Raw genomic sequence first — 12,784 nt, 5'->3', positions numbered from 1 at the left:
GGTCTGTTGGAGATAAATCATTAATTCTACAAGGCTTCAACTGTCTTATATCTGAGGCACATCTCCCTTTGGGATAATCAATACGGGTTTTAGCAATTAGCAGAGGAAGCTAGAGACTCAGGGCCCCTCCCTTGCTGGGAACTGCAAAGCAGATGTCAAAGGTCATAAAACCACCCTTTTGATTAAACATAATAAGTGGAAGAAAAGACTATTGCTTTAATTTATTATTACTAAGTAGTGGGACATTGTTTCAGGAATATATGAAAAGCCTCTCTATTATTTAAAGAGTACAAATGTACTTTCAAATTTAACACACACGAATATATAAGGTGACATTAAAATAATTATAACAACATTGTTATATCAGACAAAAACTACAGTTTTTTTGCATTTATATTTATTACATTATAGAAAACTGTTAACCTCTAATAATAAACAAATAACTCCTATAAGGAGAATACAAAAAAATACAGAGGCCAACATTAAAATAATCAACACAGCACTTGGGGATTCCTCTGCACACTATGGGTCTCACCCCCTGCATGCCACCTTGGTTTCCTACCGGAGCACTTTCAGCCATAGACTGAGATCACCGATAACCACCACATAGCGCTGTTATGTATGTGTCACATCAGGTGTGACTGTGCCTTTAAGATGGCACCGGGAGTTTTGGGATGTGTGAACCGGATACAGTTGGTTTGTTGTGGTTTTGTCATGGAAGCGTATGCAACAACGTGTTGTCAACCTAAATGTCGTAGTCCATAGTCTTATATACAACATTAGCGATGAGGATTATGAATTCTCTACTCTCACCTCTCTCCCCGTTCCTCGCACTGCCAGGCGAACCGCCGATTCCGTTGGTTCGCTGGCTTGAGTCCTTCGAAACGTTCATAGTAGCCGCGGGGCTAGCTGAAGCCAACGACGACAGGAAGAAAGCCCTGCTGATACACTCACTGGGCAGCGAGGGACAGCGGATTTTTCGGACTCTCGGACGCGCTCCGAAATATGCGGACTGTGTGACACTGCTCACTGGACACTTTGCTGCTCCACAAAATGTTAGGCTCCGGCAAATTGTTTTTTGGCAACGCCGGCAACAGGCGGGTGAGTCCATCCACCATTACTTGGCTGATCTGAGGGGACTAGCCAGCCTCTGTAAATTTGGGGCGCTGGAGGATGAACTAATACGCGGTCAGCTGGCTGAGCATACTAACAGCTCGACGCTCAGAGAAAAGCTGCTAATGATTACAGACAAGCTCACTTTAACAAGAGCAGTGGAGGTAGCTTTCCAGCTTGAGTCAGCAGCAGCCTTAGCATCCCAGCTAGCTCCCTCCTCCGGTTCTTTTCCCCACAGACCCATGCTCAAACGGTGGCGCTACCCGTGGAGCCTCCCGGGGAGGTTTTCCCTGAGGACAACTTTGATGTGAACTTTGCAGCACGCCAGGGTACGGCAGCACGTCGGGCCTGTGGTAATTGTGGCTCATCATCGCACCAGAGTCGAGCTCCGAACTGCCCTGCCAAGGGACAGAGGTGTCAACGCTGTGGCAGAGAGAACCATTTCGCAAGGGGCTGTTGCTCTGTTCCTGCAGCCGACAGCCCACCTCCACTTACGCCTGGGCCACACGCACCAACGACCATCCACTCAGTGGGCGCCATCTCCCGACCGCTAAAGTGCTGCACGGTGGAGCTGGATGGGGTCTGCCTCCCGCTGCTGCTGGATACGGGGGCCTCCGAGTCGCTCCTGAATGTTTGCACGGTTCGGCGTCTCTTTCCGCTCCGAACACTCACCGCCGACGCCGAGGATCTGTACGGGTATGGACACTCTAAAATTGGAATGGCGGGCACAATCACCTTTGCTGTGCGTTACGGGACTAAGGCTCTCCCCGCATTGACCTTTCAAGTGTCTCACAAGGGGGCCAACCTCATGGGTTTTGATTTTGTTTTGTGAGTTGGGTTTCACCCTTGTGGACAATTCTGGGGCCGCTATCTTGTCTGTTGACTCTGCATTTTACATTGCGTACTGACCATCAGGCTCTCACAGCCCTGTTTGCTACATCGGGGTCGGGGCACAAACAGCTGAGGATCTACCGCTGGTCAGAGAGACTCCTGCCATATGACTTCACCACAGTGTTTACTCCCGGCAGGGAGAATGTGGTGGCTGACCTGCTCTCCCGCCCCATAGCTATACAGCGACCCTGCACTGCGGTCACTCAGCATCCCTCCACTTTGTCTTTTCAAATTAGCTGCTCTTCATATTTTACAAATATTTTGTACTGAAAGTTCTTAATACAACGGACACTGTTGGACTCGAGGGGAGAAGAATACATGGACAACATTGTTAGGAGATTTTAACTATACAGAGCCGTCTCTCGTTTTTTCAAATCAGTAGCTCTTCATTTTCTTTTTACAAATATGTTTTTAAAAAACTTAATAAAACTGACACTGTTGAACTCGGTTCTAGTTTGACTGATACTAACAATACATTGAAGTACTTTTACTGTGTACTTTGTGAGAAATACTCTGTCAAAGTCCTCTCAATAGTAGCTTATAATGCATGTTTTCTGCTATCTTTGATGAGTGATACAAAGACAATTTTACCATTAGTTCTTAATGATATTGATACTGCTGGACTAGTCTTACACCTACTACCACAATACAATGAAGTAGCCTACTTCGAGTGTGTTTTTTGTTGTTGTTGAAATCCTCTGTCAAAGTCCCCTCCTGAGAACAAAATCAAGCCACTTCTGCTAAATTTGATGAGGGAAAAAATGATTTTTTTTGTCATTAGTTCTTCGTGAGATTGACACTGTTGGACTAGTGAAACTACTCCCACAAATATTATGAAGTACTGTGTACTTTTTGAGTAATCCTCTGTCAATGTCCCCTCCTGAGAACAAGAATGCATGTTTCTCTACTATTTTGAATAAGCGTTAAAGCACCTTTTTTCATGAGACTGATATTGTTGGAGAGAGTATTTTAAAGGTCCCATTTCATGGCCATTTCCACTGATCATAATTCCATTGTTGAGGTCTACTAGAATATATTTATATTGTGCAATTTTCCAAAATCACTTTGGTTTCTCATACAGCATCTCTGTAAACTATGTGTATTCACTGAATTTCGCTCTCTGCCTTTAACGGCTCGTTGTAGCTCCAATAGCTCCAGCCCCCACCCTCCCTGTGACGTTGTGAATCGCGCTGAGCTCCGTGGAGGTGTGGTTTCCTTGTTTAGCGATACACAGCCAAACTCACCCTGAGCACACACAAAGTCACAGCCGAAGTAAAAACAATAAGTGTGGCTTGATATTGAGTAAGAAAAAGGTTGATAAACGCTGTGAGAATGGGTCTGCAGAGAGAATTTCGCCGCGATCCCAACTGTCTGTTATCAGCCTGCAGCCAGGGAGGAGAGATCAGCAGAGCTGCATGCACTGAGTGTGTGTGTGAGGAAGTCCGTGGATTGGTCAATTTGGACCAATCAGCGGGGGCTTAACGTAACGGCTCCGCGGATGTAACGTAACAGCTCCACGGATTGGTACATTTGGTTCCGGGAAATGCATGACATCATAAGTTACCCAGAAGAATCAATGGACAGTGACGTATCTCCGACGAGGCGTTTTGGGGAGGTATTTTCTGTGTTAGAGTTTTACTCGCTACAGGGTTTACTTTGAGGGTTTTGACTCTGCAGACCGTTTACATACAGAAAAACCTTCATGACACACAGGGGGACGGGTAATAACCGGAAAAGCATGACATGGGACCTTTAAGAGGATGGTGGACATGATACCAGCACTACTTCCAGTCAGTACTCCGGCAGCAGCATTTTTTACCCCTTGGAAAGTCTTTAGAGACTGGCCTGGATAGCTGGTCTATCCTTCAGCAAAGTGACACACTCTGTCACTCTTGTGGGCCTCTTATGAAGCTGCTGTCTTTTAAAATATGATTATTTCTCTGTCATTCCTCTCAGATTCTTCCATCAGTCCCAGTCATTGCATGTCAGTCAATAGAGCTTCGAAAAATGTGTCCAATTCAACTAAATGTGTTTTTGTGAGTGAAGGCCAGAGCTAAATTATAGATTGTTTGATTGTGTAATTACAAGGTGAGAGAAAATAAATCCACATCCTCCTATGAAACTTATTTTATTTCCTTTTCCATGTTATACTTATACTTACTTGTACAGTTGTACATTAGAACATTTGCATGTTGAACTACATGCTGATATATCTTCCCCAGCCTCAACTTAACTGTGCTTTTTTACCCCAAAAGTTGTAAATGAAACAAGTGAAGTACATTTAATAAAGCCGTGGAGGGCGGGAGTTTATAAACCGAAGAGTAACCACCCTTATGGGACGCTCTAATAAGTAAAACTAACGCACCCTGAAGTAACGTGTTATGGCAGAAAAGTTTAATACAGTGTATTTCTGGTATATTCATTTTTAAATGTCCCATTTTTAGTATAGCCTGTGATTTCTGCCTTGAGTGAAAAGATTACCCGTTGAGAAGTATTTTTCAGAAAATCTTGTTGCAGTTAGAGGCCCATGAGTCCCTCTGTTAATCATCAATGGTTTTTGCAATTAACAGGGGAACTCCAAGGGAGATTTCCCCCAGATATAATGTAGTTAAAGTCTTGTTAAGTTAATGGCTTATTTCCTGCAAGGTTCATAAAGAGGCCTGGAGACCATGGTCCTTTTGTTCTCATTGATGAATGTATTCATTCCAGTAAAGCGGACTTCGAGGTGAAAGGAAGTTCAGAGGGCCTTAAGCTACAATAACAATGAACTTCTGTTAATGATAAAGATGTGTGTGCGTTAAAGGGAAAAAGTGTGTGTGAAAGCTGCAGGAATGCGAGACAACAACACCAGATGGGTTTGTGTTGCCTCAAATTTAAGGGTCGCCTCTGGCTCGCGCTGATTGGCTACGACAGGCCATCGTTTGTCTCTTCCAATAGATGACCCCTCTGGGAGGAGCATCCACACAACTCCTCCTGTTGTTTTTGTATGTAAGCCTGTCTGTCTTTGGTTCGTTCTCTCTCCCTCCTGTTGCCAAGGTGGTAAGTCCTCCCAGTGGGGGGAACCAGAGCCAGGGTAATCTGCATTACTTCGTGATTGTGTTGTATTGTATCTTTTACCATTAAATCAGCATATTTGTTATAACCTTACCCTGGTTGCTTTGAATTCTTCCTCTGTTAATCTGACCCATTCACAAAAGAACACGCGGAGCAGAAGGGGGGCCTCAGAGCCCCCGCCAGAGTGTGACTTCTGCCCCAACAACCCGCAAGGACACCTGGCCTCCTATTGGTTGAGGGATTTTGACAGGGTTGTTGACTATTTGAGTGCGAGGACAGGGTTTTGGGGAAATAAATACATCTGAACGTGAAATCAATAAATATGCTCTCAAATGTAAAGACCAAGCTCTTGAATAAAGATAGGGAATAACCCCATACACGTCCTCCACACATAGCCTTTTTGAACTAAAATGTATTTATTTGAGTGTGAACTTGACCTTTAAACAGAATACTGAGATGGAGGCCTGCCCATGAATTAAGCTATGCCGAAACCCTGGGTATTGCCCAGTGCAAAGTCCATATTTTCCTGGAGGTCTATGTAAGAGCTGTGCAGTGGCAACTTCAAACAGTTGATGCAGGTGTTTGCAATGGGAAGTTTAGAAGTGGTTCCTGAGTCATAATTTTGGTGAAGAAATTCAATTGAAGGTGGTGGATCAAAGCCAATTGGTGGAACAGTATTGGCTCCAGTGGTAAAGGCGAGAATTGTCCTCAGCTTCTGTGTTCCCTCTTGTTCTAGAGAAAAGTCAATACATCGGAAATTAGAAAGAACAAAAACAAACAAACAAACAAAAAAAACATTGCACTTAACTGATACAATGTCAAGATGCAGTGCATTGTTAATTACAAGCGAGGAGATATTTCAGTTCATACAAGAAACGCTTTAAACAATTATACATTAACCTTCTGCATCTGTTAGGTAGTCTCTCCAGAAAGGAACAACAACTTCTTCAGCACTCCTTCTATTGCTGCCAACTGTAGATAGGCGGATGGTGAAGACGCTGTCAAGCAGGTCAGCTGTGAGGGTTGTTGGAGACCAGCATAGAAGGGGGCGAAAACTCTCCGGTTGAGCCTGGATTTTGTCCAGCACACCAAGTGTTCTCAGTTCATCCCGAAATCTGAGTAAAAATCACTCTTACTTTTTAAAGTGTTTTGATTGGCGACTTAAGTTTGAACTAAAGAAGCTTTTACATCTTCACATGTAGTCCTTTTTAAACGTCATGGCAAGGAAAAATTACTTGCTTAGATGCTCTTCAAACAGGAGAAAAATACACGTGTGTATGTTACGCGTGCGGGGAGGGTTTACAGTATTGTTGCTCATACATACAACCCACGCCCACAACTACTTCGTACAACACATTTTAAATGGCTAGAAGCGCTCGCACCACAACCACCTGGCATTTAGTTTTAGCCTATGTGACACGATGATGTAACATAATACTGTCATGTGGCTTATATACGGAGTGGTTTAGTCGGGGAATTACTGCATACACTTCAATAGAAATGGCCGACAGAAAACCCTGAACACAATGCAATCTTCATGGGTTTCAATTCCTTATTGGAGAGGCAAAAAACTGAGGATAAAATGTAACACTCAAAAGGACCACACACTCTGTGTATCACTTGGAACATCACAATGTCATCTACAAGCAGATTCTTGTCTTCCAACCTCTGCAGCGGCCTCAGGCAGCCAGCATTGGCCAAATACTCCTCAAGTGGTTCTGTTGTTGCTAGCAGATCTTCCAATGATTTACCCTCCGTGACCTTCCAATACATACAAAAAACAACATTTGAAAGCGCCAAAAATTCAACATATTCCCCTCTGCACTAGCCACTAGTGTAGAAACAGACACACTTACAGCACAACATAGTCTAAAACTGAGGAAAAAAAATGACGCTCTTAATTTTTCCGTGCAGGTCAATATCCGCAACATCTTCCAACACTGGCTTAGCCAATTCTGGGCCATCAACAAGGCAAGAGAAGAGAGTTGGGGACAGAAAGCCTGCGGGAGAACCGCCATGTACAAGGCTTACTGCAATGGCCCTGCCTGCAATAAAGTACCGGTCCTCTCTCATGGCTAGAAGAAATGAAAATTATTATATATTTGACAGTGCATGCGTATAAAGACTTGAACAATGCCTGTAAGATCATATAAAACATAGTGATATACATGTAATAAATGGTTATCTGGAGTTTATCATATGAGATTACAATCAATACATACCCATACTGTCAAAGGCCAAGTTCAGTTGGCCTTCTTCTCCCTCAAACATCGGAGATTTGGGCAAAGCTTCCAAGTCTTAAAAACTCTCTTCTTGGTCCACCTAAGTCCACAGCCTCTTCAGGTACTCCCATATCATCAGAAAACCTGACAGAAATAGTGTGACATGGATCGTATGTCCCTCGTTTAAAACCCCTGATGGCTCCATCCAGGACTGTGGATCGGTTGATGTTGAATTTGCATTTCTTCTGATGATTTATTTTTGTTGCAAGATCTTGCAAAATATCTCTCACCGGCACCAAACATCCCGTAGCCATCCTGGAACTAGCAAGATAAATAATAGTTAGGGCACACACACTAGTTTTGAGCAAGTGGCATTATGTGTGTGTGTTGTTCATGATCATTGACAATTTTGAACTTCAGTACATAATTGTCACGTACAAAGTATACTAGTATAGTAGAAAGTCAATAGGTGGTGATATGTAGCATAAGCTTGCAAACTAATCTGCGTTCCTGAGAATACTCAGTGGCATCTGCCATTCAAGTAACCTCTCTCTTGAGAGTAACAATCTTATTGCTGTTATTAGTCTTGAGGAGCCATTTCTAAACAAACTAAAGTAGTCGCTCTCACCAGGGATGAAGGAATGTGCCACTCAGTGGAGCGGTGTGACTTACTGCGTTTTTAATAGTTTTTGGACAACAATAGAGCTCTAACGCACATAATGTCATAAATTATGTGCAGACCTGTGTCTACCCTCCTGACAGTGAGTAATTAAAAAAACAGTGTCGACATGTGCTTTTTGTACACCGACCAGTGTTTTGCATGCCCTCTGAGATCTGCAGCACCTTGCGTGAGGGTGCAAAACATAGGACATAGAATAAGTGTGTTAAGAAAAGTCGCCTTTAGTTTGATTGTGGTGACGTGAGCTTTGGCAACCATGGTGTAGTTTGTTTGGAGCTTGACAATAGCTTTTTACTTCTGCCGATTGCATTAAGCTTCAAAAATCATAAAAGTGGTGTTCATTTCTGAAGATTATCTTGCTGAACAAAACGTGCCAGCAATAAAAAAAATGCCTCTTTGCAGTTGGTCATTGTAAAACCTTTGCATTTTGTACTAACCTTTCACTCTGCAGGCTTGCTAGTATAGCCTGGTTCAATTCCTCATCAGAAGACTCATCAGACAATGCAGACATTATTGTAAGGTAGCTATCATAGTTTGCTGATTGGTGGTGTGTTGAGGTAGAGGGTAACACAGAACAATGGCTTGCTGGAGTGCTGCCCGGAGCTGGATCAACAGAAGTTGTTCCTCCAAATGATGATGTAGAAGGCAGACTGCTTTCCAGTGAGCATACTGGCAGTTGACTAGAATAACTGCTCGCTGATGTGCTGCTTTGGTAGGTCAAGGCAGGATTTTGATTGAATGACGCTCCACACCCAAGTGATGAGGCAAAAGGTTGAACTGCAGAAGTACAGTTTGGTGGGGAGGCAGTCATTGGACTGTTGAAACTGTCTGAAGATGCATTTGATTGTCTATCTCGTGGTCGAAATGAGGAGCGCAGCTGCCTTGCTGAACCAGTGTTTTCCGCACAATTGTTGTCCTCACTGCTATAGCCTGTAACCTCATCCTTGGAAAGACATACAAATAATTTTCAGATATACTACATTTCGACTGTACACTGAAGAGTACCTGGAAACACTTGGATTAATGATTATATTGCCAACAATTACTTTTACTGTCCATGCTTTAAAAGTGGCATCTCCCGACGAGTACCAGTATCCCCTTTTATTATTAGCTCTGTTAGTCCAACTAGGCGGCTGCCAATTAAGTACATTTCTGTACTTGGATATAACATTTAAAACCGGCATTCCAGCTCTGCACTAGTCTATATAAGTACAAAAATAAATAAACACATAGCTAGTAAACATTTTCATGACTACAAAGCTGAAATTAAAGTTCAAGAAGAACATACATTTCAAATGTCAGAGGGAAATGACAACATTTAATCTTCATGCATGTTTATTATTTTTACAATGTTCTGCAGGTTAATTCAAATGTGATATCACATACCAAAATTGACTTTGATGATCTGATGTATAGGGCTTTCGATTTATACACTTTATGTATGAGATTTGCATCCAGTTCCTGTCCAGCACGCAGTTTTGGCTTGATCAATCTGTTGCCACATGCCATCAAAAGCTCTAGGCTGAAAAGCAGTGGGTAAAATGACAAAAGGTTAAAAAATGCACAAGACACATTGAAACGGATCCTCTGACAGTCTGTTTTCCATTTCCTCTTTGATGATGGCAGTCAGAAAAATAAATGAGAACGAACGTAAGCGATGCCACAAAATCAAATGTACTAGTATGAATAACTGGCTTAATCAAGACATGGATCTGTCATCCGTCAGCTGACCGTTGACTATTATGCCCCTTAAATATTAAGGCGAGACACGGCAGGCAAAAACATTGTTTTTCATGCACTGGTCAATTTTGAGATTTTGTGCTATTTTGATTCCATAACATGTTTTCTTTCAGGCTTTTGGAAGGAAAACGTACAAAATACACATTTAAGTGTTTATTTTACTATAGTTTGTCTATTTGCGTCTGTAGATATCTCCTAAATTCACCAAAAGTTAGCATTCTAACGTAACATAAAGTACCACGACCGCTGTTTGCACCATGTCATCAGATATATCGTTGGAAAGCTCAGTTTCTCCTGCACAATTTCATCGGATCCAAATATGGTCATTTCCTTTGTAACAGCAACCAATCGTGATAGTACAAAGGGGTCTTAAACAAAGAAACGAAATCTCATTAGCTGGTTTCAATTTATGACAACGTGATTCCTTCAGATGCGTCACGTGGTGTGCTAAAACACTTCCTGGTTAGCTTTCCAATAGAAATTTAAATCTCAAAATTGCAAAAGAACGGTGAGAAAAACGTTCACAGAGAAGACGACAACAATTGTCACTTGCACGAAGCAAGGTTATACAAAAAACAAATGACCCCGAACATGAAATACCTTCAAGCAATGCGTCGAGGCGCAAGCTATCATCCAAATAACAGGAGAGTTTAGCGAGCGCCTCACAGCAATCTTTAAAGGTTGTTTTCTCAAAATGAGTTTTTTCTCCTACTCTGAGTTCGAAATTCCCACTTCAGTAGCATGTAGATACACCAAACCTTCCAGTTACATTCCTATCAATATTATGAAGGCTTTTACAGAAGGGTTTGTTCATATATCATTCGTAGCCTGAATTATATAACATTTTATACCTAAAAACATGGCGAAAATTGATATTTTAGGGCTGTTGACAGTATTTTCTGATTTAAGGAGTGATACCAAGAGATATCCAAAATCCCTTCTGTAAAAGCCTTAGATACTAATATTACTACAAAATGAAACAAGAATTTTGAACCTGGCTTTATCCAAAGTTCAGATTTTGGTTCCTGAAATGTGTTAAAATATGTGCCCATTTAATGAGATAATGGCTCATTTGCATATTTAAACATGCTATTTAAGAAAACTTGAAATACAAAAAACAATTGCCTCATTGTAAGTAATTAACTGGAAAAGATTCTAGCTGATATCTTTAAGTTAAGAAAATTATCCCTTTCACCTTGGGCAGTGGTCGCTAACCAGTCGATCGCGATCGACCGGTCGATCGCGAGTGTGGTGCGGGTAGATCGCGGACCGTTAAAAAATAAAGTAACAAAAGAAAGAAAAAGAAAATTTAAATAATAATGTATGAAAAATACGTTTTTAGATATAAACCTATCATCCACCACCCCGTTAGCAGGTGCCACTTGATTGACGTACATTTGAGAAACCCCAATAATATAATACATTAACCGTGCTTTACGTGAACCTCATCATGACACAAGAGACAACGGCAGGACTGTAATTTCCCGTGTTCAGTGAACGCAACAGAGGCAAGACACCAGACCAATCAGAGAGTTGCATGGAAATACACGGTTGCTTGTGTCATTCAAGCTCGGCTCTGTGTGTGTGTGGCAATAGCGCATTTAGTGTGATAGAGAGAGGGAGAGAGGGAGAGAGAGAGGGAGAGTGGGAAAGTGGGAGAGAGGGAGAGAGGGAGAGAGAGGGACCAGTGCTAGCGGGGACCGTGATGTTAGCATCTGGTTAGCTAGCTGCACTAACGGACATAAGGAGCTGTTTCCACAACAAGCTGGAGGAGAGTCCTCTCCTGTCAGACTGAGGGGCTCAGGTGAGTGTTTAGAACGGTTTTGTCACAAATTATTCAAAAGATTATTTCCGCGGCACACCTTCATATGATCATTATAGTTATACAAACAAGAGAATAAATGAAAAACAGGTATGAAATAGCCTATATGGCAGTAAAACAAGAATACAATTTAAAAGGGGAGTGATTTGTAAAATATCCATAAAGAAAAAGAAAATCTGTTTACAGTTCTGTTTCATCTGGGTCCTGAGAGAGGTATCCATAGATCTCTTCATGTTGCTCTCAAAGTGCACCAGATTGATGCTTTCAACTTCAATATTTAAAAAAATATCTTCCCGGGGGAGCATCCCCCCGGACCCCCCTAGAGGAGCTGAGGTCTGCCCCCCAATAGCACTTTACCCCTGCTTATATGCCGTGAGCTGATTATGGAGCCTTCATTGTAACAGTAATTCAGATGCAAATAGCCTATATAAAAGGCCTCAAATTGGAAGCATTGTCTGTGCGGTCTTTTTCACTCAATTCTGCAATAGGTAGATCTCGCCTTTCACCTAGGCCGAGGTCGGTGATCTTGGGCTTAAAAAGGTTGGTGACCACTGACCTTGGGTGTCTCGCCTTAAGCCTTGATCCCCCTCTTAAAAAAACGTTGGCTGAAAAAGTTGTATGCAAACTTTGAAGGGCTTTTTCTAAAAATCAGGTCTTGCTAATATGTAATGTAAAATACTTTGCTGAATATCTTTAGAACAAATCAATATCTATATATATATATATATATAGGGGTGCACATAACTTTCTCAGTGAGGTACAGATGAGTACCTGCAGTCGGTGTTTGGTACTCCAACTTCTGGCTCCACTCAAAGCTAATTGGTGAAACCCTCTGTATCGCGAACGTCAGGGGGAGGGGGGTGCGCTAGTGGAGTACTTCAGGAAAGTCGACGGGGGGGGGGGCTAGTGGAGTACTTCGTGACCATAGAGCGCAAACGTTGTGATCAGCTGTTTTAGCGCAGTTCTCCAGTGAAGGGGGGGAGTCTCCCTCCGCAGCCGGTTGGCATAGTTTTGGCACAATTCCGTTGTACAGACCGACGTTAACAGCAGCCATGTCTGTGCACATGGAGACCGACTCAGTCGTCCGGTGATATAACCGCCTTCTGGAAAAGCTTCACAGTACGTCGGTACGCAAATGTGCTTTGTGACACAAGTGACGGTACGCATTTCAGATTGTTGCCGCGCATGCGTACCTGCGTACCAATTATGTGCACCCCTGTGTATATGTGTATATATATATATATGTATATATATGTATACATA

The sequence above is a fragment of the Notothenia rossii genome (assembly GCF_949606895.1).
Source record: "Notothenia rossii genome assembly, chromosome: 3".
NCBI classification, from domain to species: domain Eukaryota; kingdom Metazoa; phylum Chordata; class Actinopteri; order Perciformes; family Nototheniidae; genus Notothenia; species Notothenia rossii.
Note: the sequence above shows the minus strand (reverse complement) of the source record.